This window comes from Gracilinanus agilis, chromosome 2 (genome assembly GCF_016433145.1).
Source record: "Gracilinanus agilis isolate LMUSP501 chromosome 2, AgileGrace, whole genome shotgun sequence".
Lineage (NCBI taxonomy): Eukaryota > Metazoa > Chordata > Mammalia > Didelphimorphia > Didelphidae > Gracilinanus > Gracilinanus agilis.
In genome coordinates, this window is record NC_058131.1 from 717954384 (window position 1) to 717962858 (window position 8475).

An 8475-nucleotide genomic window follows, 5' to 3' on the forward strand; every position below is an offset into this window, starting at 1 on the left:
GTCCTAAGGTCCCTCCCAGCTTGAGGTCTGGGGTCCCAGCCACGCGAGGAGTCTGCTCTCGGGTGGGAGCCGGGACGCCGATCCAGAGCGGAGGCCGATCCGGGCAGGGATGCCGGGCAGGCATGCAGGGTGGCTGCTCCCGAGCCAGAGCCCAGCACCATGCGAGCCCGAGTGCCCCCAGCTCTGCTCTGAGGGGCGATCTTTGGCGTAATGGGGGTTTGCCATCATGTGCCCCCCTACGTAAAGTCTTTTCTTCCAGAAGTGACCCCCCCCAAAAACCAACAGCCTGCGTCAGTGCTCAGACGGCCCTGCCGTCGCTCTCCGTGTCTCTTTTCCGAGGGTGAAGGGAAGATAACTGGCCCGTTTTCTTCCCCAAAGGAAGCCAGAGCCCAGGCGGGCACGATGCCAAGCAGGGCACGACAGACCAAGGAATCGCTTCCCTCGGGTGAAGCGGGCAGAAGTGCTCCGTCTTTTTGGCATCGGGGACCCCTTGGCAGACTGACGCCGCCGAGGAATCCCTTCTCGGAATAATGCCCCAAACTGCCGAGAACAAAATAGCGAGGATTTCCAAAGCTGCCAAACGTCCGGCCTGCAGTCCAGGCTACAGATGGGCGAAGGTCTCGAGCAAGGTCTATGACTGGCCCTCTGGAAGCAGCGAGCGGCGCCGCCAACATTCCTAGATAACCTCCACAACCGAGATGGAGGAAGACGCTGGGCTTTCCGCCGGTGACCGTCACAGGACCACTAAACCTGCCAGTATAATTCCTCAACGTCTTTCTTAAAACGCCTTCCCACACCTCTCCCTCCCTCTCCCACCCCCGGAGTCTTTAATCATGCCAAAAGGGACCTGAGAGGCCAGCTTACATTTGGGGAAACTGAGGTCACTGGAGGCGAAGTAACTTGCAAAGCCAGGATTTGAACCCACGTCCTCAGATTCCGTGTTTAATGGGTGTTTTCTCCCCTACTCTGTCCTCTAAGTGTGGACTCCACTCCCCAGCTAATTCACAAACATGTATTAAATGGGGTCAAGTTTTCTTTTCCTTTCCTGGGAGTATCGTCTCCCCCAGCCCTGCCCAAACTTCCTTCGCCCTCACTGGCCTCTGTCCCAGCATTCCCGGTTCTCCACCCAATTCTTAGGCACATAGTGGGCATTTTTAGCATATTTGTTAAAAGGCACTGAAAGGGAGCCGTCCCAGGGAGGACCTTCCCAGTCAGTCCACAGAGAAGCCTCCCAGCTCTTGGGAAAGACAGCCGAAGCCTCTTTGGTGCCCCAAAGCTCTTTCCAGAGAACTCCCCTCCCAGCTCAGTTCCAGGAAAGAGAAACCAAATAATGGCTGAAGAGAAATGGCCGCCGTGGGCAGACCAACAGAGGCCGGCCACCGTCCACAGACAACGTGTTTCCTGCTCCAAACAGGCGAAGGACGAGGTTTCCTTTGTTCTCTGAACCCCCCAGACCAGGAGGCTCTCCTCGGCCCCTCCGGCCCTGGGTGCGAAGCAAGACAAAAACTGATGAGGGAAGCAAGCAGGCCATTGTTATCCTTCATAATTCTATATTAACTATCCAACTACCAATAATATGGAATTAGGCCTTGGTCAACGATACACGTAAAACCCAGCGGAACTGTGGGTTAGAGGGGTTTGGGGAGGGGGAAAGAACACGAAACATGGAACGAGGGTTAAATATTCAAAATAAAAGTTAAAAAAAAAATTCTAATTAAATTTTAGGGGGCAGCTGGGTCGCTCAGGGGATGGAAAGTCAGGCCTAGAGATGGGAGGTCCTCAGTTCAAATCTGGCCTCAGACACTTCCTAGCTGTGTGACCCTGGGCAAGTCACTTGACCTCCATTGCCCACCTTCACCACTCTTCTGCCTTGGAGCCAATATACAATACTGACTCCCAAGATGGAAGGTGAGGGTTATTTAAAAAAAAAAAAGCATCTGCAAGAATGACTCCACTTGGAAGCCAACAGTTGTTATCTGGGGGGGGCGGGGGGGGGGGGGGGCTTCTTTTTTGTTCCCCAGACGTGCTGTGAGGCAGATCAGATATCCCCTCCCTCTCCCTGAGAACTTCCCAAATGAAGAGACTGAACCGGACATTCCCCCGGACTTTCTCTCTCTCTGTTCTGATTCACTCACATCTTGAGGGCTTCGTCCATCCATGGCTGCCCACCAACGAGAGCAATTCTTGGCCTCGGCAGCTAAGAGCGATCCTCCCTCCCTCTCCCTCTCTCTCTCTCTCTCTCTCTCTCTCTCTCTCTCTGTCTCTCTGTCTCTGTCTCTCTCTGTCTCTGTCTCTCTCTATGTATGTATGTAGAATCACAATGCTGGTTTTAAAAGGAATCACAAAGATCGTCTAGTCCAGAGGTTCTTAACAGTGTCTATAGATAGATTTCAGGGAGAAAAATGTATGTCTTTATTTTTACTGACCTTTAACAGGCAGCTCAGGGGAGCAAGGTGCTGCAGTGGATAAAGCACCAGGTCTGGAGACAAGAAGATCTGAGTTCAAATCCATCCTTAGATACTAACTATATGACCCTNTCTGTCTCTCTGTCTCTGCCTCTCTCTGTCTCTCTGTCTCTGTCTCTCTGTCTCTCTGTCTCTCTCTCTCTCTCTCTCTGTCTCTCTCTCTCTCTGTGTCTCTGTCTCTGTCTCTGTCTCTCTCTCTGTCTCTCTGTCTCTCTCTGTGTCTCTCTCTCTGTCTCTCTCTCTCTCTCTCTCACTGGAGGACGAGTGTAGCCAGAGGACCACAGCCAGCCATTCTCCTTTCGTTGCCACCTCACAGTGACGACCCAAACCTAAAAGTCTGCGCTCTGGGCTGGAGTGGAGAGCGCTGAAGGCTGGCCCAGCACCCCGGAGGTCCCGAAGCCCATCCTGTCCTTTTACGGAGGAGGAGCCGGGCCGGGAACCCGTCTGTCATTTTTCGCCCTCTCTGAACACCACCCAAAAGAGGAAAGAATCCTCTGAGAACTCAACACCAGGAAATGTCTAAAATCAAAACAAGGGGCTTCCTGGGAACGTCAACAGAGGCAAAACCAAGATGGCGGGAGAGCGAGAGCCAGCAAGAAGTGGAGATGTTTATGCCGGCGAAGAGAAGAGCGTGGACGGGTCTTCCACCATTTAGACGTGGACAGGAAGTGAGAGAGGGATGGTTCTTCTCGGCCTGGCTCAGAATGATGACCGAGGACGGTCGAGCCTGGCGGAATGGCTAACTCAACATCATGGGAGGAGCAACCCTCGGGAGAACGGCCACCGAACGGCACAAAAACGTCCAAGCGTGCCTGACGAAGAGCCCAGAGCGCTGCGGAAATGGGGGAGCGAAAACACAGGAGTCAAAGGAAACCTAAAAGGTAAACAGGATGAACAACCAAAGGACTCGAGTTCAAATTCTGCCTCTGGTGACTACCCACGTGAACCTGGGCACGTCACCGCTTCGACCTTGGTTTCCCCGTGTGAAATGAGGAGGCTGGACTGTGTGGCCTCTGCAGCTCCGTAGTTTGGTTCTATGAACAGTCGGTGGACTGAGCATTGGACTCATCCTGCCTCGACACTCTCTAGATTTGGCCAGGCCAACACCCTCCACCTGGGGCCAACAGTCCACTATCCAAGCAATGACTTCAGCAACCGCAGAGGCCAGAAATCAGGCACCACTCAGAAGAGCAAACATTGCACAACACTGACAAAGGCAAACAGCCTGCCTGGCTCTCTGGACCGAACTTCCAGCCTTGATCCCTCCCAAAGTCACCACAAGACGGCATGTCAGCTGTAGGTCAAGACAGCCAGAGACTCAGGCCTAGAGACAGGAGGTCGTGGGTTCCAATCCGGTCTCAGACAGTTCCCAGCTGTGTGACTCTGGGCAAGTCACTTGACCCCCATCGCCCACCCTTACCACCCTTCTGCCTTGGAGCCAATACACAGAAGTTAAGGGTTTAAAAAACAACAACAAAAAAAAAAAGACAGCCAGAGAGGGAGGATCCGCTTGAACCCACTGCCTGATTCGATTTCGCCAAAGCTCAGCCAACGTGCATCCTTGTTGTTCTTTTTAAACCCTTTTCTTCCCTCTTGGAATCTATACTACACACATGGGCTCCAAAGCAGAAGAGGGCTAAGGCTAGGCAGTGCGAGGTCGGTCACACAGCTAGGACGCATCTGAGGCCAGATTCGAACCCAAGACCTCTCATCCATAGATCCATCGAGCCTTCTAGCTGCCCCCCCCCCCAAGAGGCTTTGAAACACATCCAAAACACTGTCAGCAGTCCCGGGTTCAGATCTCGACTCGGCTAACTTACTGCCTTTGTAAAGTTGGGCAAGTCCTTCTCTGGAGCGCAGATTTCATCTCTGTGAAATGGGAGGGCTGGAAAGGCGGCCCCAAAGATCCCTTCGTGCTCTAGAACCACGGTTCTAGAGCGATCACGCAGGCTTGCGTGTCTCCAAACATTCTGCGGGTGGCCACTGTGGGTCCCAATCTCCCCCTGGGAAGCCAGCGTGCTTCCCACCTCGGTTTCTTCCTCCGTAAAGTCAAATTCATGCTTTTTCCCTGCTTTGCCACGGGGTGCCTGGGAGGAAAGAACACCAGAAACCGCGATGGGAGCTCTTCTGGCCCAACACGGGGAAGTGACCGCTTGGGGCTTCCACAGCTAACTAGGGACGCACATCGAGCACAGCCAAATAATCACGGGAGACCGTCACGGAGAAGAAGGGACAAGAGCCGCATGCAAACAGGACACCCCTTAAACCGAGTCGGAGGCAGGAGAAAGAGTCCAAAGGGACTTGCAAGGCTCCTGGAGGCCACAGGCTGACCCCGAGTTGTTTTCGAGGGGAGAAGGGGAGAGGCACAGGCTGGGCAGGAATTAATTGACTCAGTTTTAGAACTCAGGCCCTGAAATGACTTGTCCAGGGTCACCAAGGCTGTACGTATCAAAGGTAGGGTTGGAATTTGGATCCTCCTGGTCCCAGGAGTCCACCGTTACTCTCCTGCAAAGGGTAACATGTCACCAGCCAGCAGGGCTGAGTGAGGAAAGCTACGGCACTTCCAGATATGCGGTTACCCAGTTGGGCAATTACCCGGGCAAAACAGCTCCCTTTAGAACGGCAATGAACCACCGGGAGAGAACGGAGGGCATCCGAGGCTCCGCGGGCGAGCCAGTCCACTTCTGGGCCCTTCCCCACCCGGGACGTTCCACGCTGGGCCGCTCACCTTTCTGCGGCAAGTTACTAATTACTCAAACAACGAGTCCCGTGAACTTCGCTCCCGAGACCCTTGACCCTGCCCCCGTGTTGACACATCAGACGGAGAAAGCAAAGCAAAACAACTGACGACAAACAACAAAAAAAAAAGTATCTCGGGCCGACCAGCCCGTTTCCTCTCTGTTAGATAACGGCGGGTTCATCAGAGATTGCGAGATCCAAACACCGAGGCAGGGCTTTGGCCTTCCACCTCGCTGACCCCAAGAGCACGGCGAGTCTTTTGGGGAGTCCTGGCTGTGGGGCTCGGGGCCGGGCTGGTCCCCCAAATTAAATGGCCTTATTCTGGGGTTCGGCAGGAAATCCTGTGCTTAGAGGCCTAAGCCAGGCTCCCTGCCCTCCAGGAAGTTACAGTCTAAGAGAGAAAACGCAGGAAACCACCGACTACTGAACAGGCCCGCGAGGCTGGAGAGGAAGACGGAAAGCCTCAACTCCTCCTCTTGGGGCTCTAAGCGGGTGATCAAGTCACGTCCGCCTGGCAGAGCCCACGCCAAGCTCTGGCGACAGGTTGGAACACGAGTCTGCTCTCACTCGGCACCGGACTAGCCTCAAGGGGAGGCTGCTTTTGACTGGAGCGATTCGTGAAGTCCAAGTTACAGAGAGCACGATTCGCCCCTGAGGATGGCCTGCCCACACCGAGAAAATCCCATTTCCTTCCACCTCGGACCTGAATCCCCTCGACGACAGCTCCACCAAGGGGGCTCCCCTCTGCTGGGAGGGTGACGGGGAGCCCACGAGTAGCCCAGACCCCGGCTTCGGAGAGCCTCCAGCTGGGCTCTTTAGGCCAGGTCTGTAGGGCTCCTGGCTCCGAAGGAGCTCAATCCCTTTATCACGTCCTTCGGCATACTGGATGTCCCCCTCGAATCCGGATGAAACACCCCCAGTTCCTTTAAGTGGATCAGAACCCACGGGATGAGCACACACATGCCCGGTTCTGGTCCCCCTCCCATGTCTCAACAGACTTCCTCAAAGTAGCCTGCCAGCACCGAGGGCAACCCTGCCGACGGGGACCCTCACGCCTCCCTAAGGCGGGGAGCCTGGAGCCTGGGCACGCAGATTCCCAGAAGGCCGCCTCCGGGGTTTAGCCTATGGTCGGCCCAGGAGAAACCAGGCCAGATCCCACCCCAAAGCTCCCCGGCCTGAGCCACACCAGACTGAGCCGGGCTCGGCCAGGGCCCGGACGCTCGCTGCCCCCATCCCCACCGTCCAGGGCTCTTCCTGGAAAACAACAAAGGCGGCAGGTTATCTTCTCAAGAGGAGCCGAAGCCCCCAGAGTGGGTTGGTTTTCATTTAGAAAAAAAAAAGGGGGGGGTGGGACAGCTGGGTAGCTCAGTAGATTGAGAGTCAGTCCTAGAGACGGGAGGTCCTGGGTTCAAATCTGGCCACAGACACTTCCCAGCTGTGTGACCCTGGGCAAGTCACTGCCCACCCTTACCACTCTTCCACCTATGAGCCAATATACAGAAGTTAAGGGTTTAAAAAAAAAATAGAAAAAGGGGGGGATGGCCTTTTTTCCTTTGCCAAGACTAACAGGAAGGTTCCCCTGCTAAGCTCGGTGGGCAGAACACCCTGCCGCAAGCCAGGGAAGACGTGTGCTCGAGAACAGCTTTACCTCTGCCGAGGTCGGGCCAGGTTCCCAGGGCAGCTCCAGGAAGAAGCGGCGAACTCTGGGCCTTATAAAGGGGATGGCGATTTGCATGGGGCGCCCGTTGGGGAGGCGGGGGACCCGGAATGAGGATGTTGGTTCCTGAACCTCAGTGCCCAGAGGACCAGTTGGTCGGGTTCTTTAGTTCTGGTTTGGTTTGGGGCTTTGTACGCAGTAACCAGCACCTTCGGACACTTCATAAAAGCCGATCAATACCCACGGGCCAACGCGCATCCATTAGGCACCTCCTGATGCAGGCAGGCACCGGGCTGGGTCTAGACACAAGTACGAAGAATGAGGCAGCGCTCCTTGTAAGGGGCTCCAGCCGGAGCTCAAGGCGAGCCCCCTGGGAAGGCGCTTTTTCTGCCCCCTGCAGCTGGTTCATGCCCGGTGCACAGTAGGCACTTAATGCTTACAGAATGCGGGCAGTAGAAAAGACAGCCGCGGCGATGAAGCCTCCGTCCTGTTTCTTGTAAAGGGAAATTTCTATTTGGCCCCCTCCGTCCTGGTCTGGAAGAGGCCGGACTCGCGGAGCTTCCGCCATCTTGGCTCGAGCCAGTCAAGGTCGCCCAAGCTGGCAAGGCTCTGAGAATGGGCCGGGGATGGCCTTCGGGGGGGTCCAGGGCTGGCCTCGCCAAGCGGAGCCTTCCCTCCCTCCAAAATGATCATGTATTTTCATATTTACGAGAACCACTTTGCATCTGACCTCATGTGGATACCTCCTCCCCCGGCCCAAGCAGAAGAGAAGCCCCACGAGGGCAGGGTTGGCTCTGTGACGCTCGGCAAGCCTCAGAACCAGAATTGTGGGAGTCCAAGTTCTGCCTCTGACCCACGCAGTCCAAAGAGCCCTGGATGACTCATCGATTCACTAAGCCCCTGCTAGGTGCCAGGAGAAGGGCAAAAACAGTCCCTGCCTCGAGGATCTCCATCCAGGGGGGCCTGTAACCTCTCCGAGCGCCCCAGTAACTCCAGAACCATTCGGAGACTCGGCTAACCCAGGGCTGCTCACAGTGACTGGCACGCAGTAGGGGCGAATACAGGTGTGCCGACCTGCCTTCGTAGAGGGAGTTTCCTCTAGATATTCCTGATGCCCACGAAATCCCAGGTCCAGGCCATACCCTCTGCCCCATCCAGAGCCTCGCCAGGCGCACAGTAGGGCAGACACTAGACCCGGGAGCCCATGGGCACCGGGCGTCCTGTTCAGCCCATTTTCAGCATGTTTCAGAGAGCTGCTTGGGGCAGACCCAGGGATACTGTGACGTCGCCCGGCTCGCCTGATCCTACCTCCAGGCTAGCTCTGTCTCTGCTCTCTTCCTGCTGCTTCTCGGCACTTGATGGCTGATCAGCCGGGGGCCTCCTCGCCATGCTGGCCCAGGCTGACATGGGAGCCTATTCCTGACGACCACCCGTTACTTTCAGAAGTCCGGGAGGACACGACTTCGAGCTAGAAGGGCCCAGAGGAAACGGAGCCCTCAGAGAGATCCTGGAGCAGAGAATGAGGGCAGAAGAAGACGCCCAGAAGGCATCTCCTCCCCGGATCTGTCCGAGGTCACGCAGGAGAAGCCGAGCAGGCAAGCCGGGCTTCAGCTC

The 8475-nt window shown here is 55.8% G+C and overlaps 1 protein-coding gene across 1 annotated transcript in view; it reads right to left on the minus strand.

The window, feature by feature from the left end:
* SGMS1 (sphingomyelin synthase 1) overlaps positions 1-2234 on the minus strand; it is a 40234-nt gene extending 38000 nt beyond the window's left edge. The window contains exon 1 of the mRNA XM_044659225.1: positions 2136-2234. The gene's annotated coding sequence lies outside the window, so the exon portion shown is untranslated. The remainder of the gene's footprint in view (positions 1-2135) is intronic.
* Positions 2235-8475: the final 6241 nt, after the last annotated feature.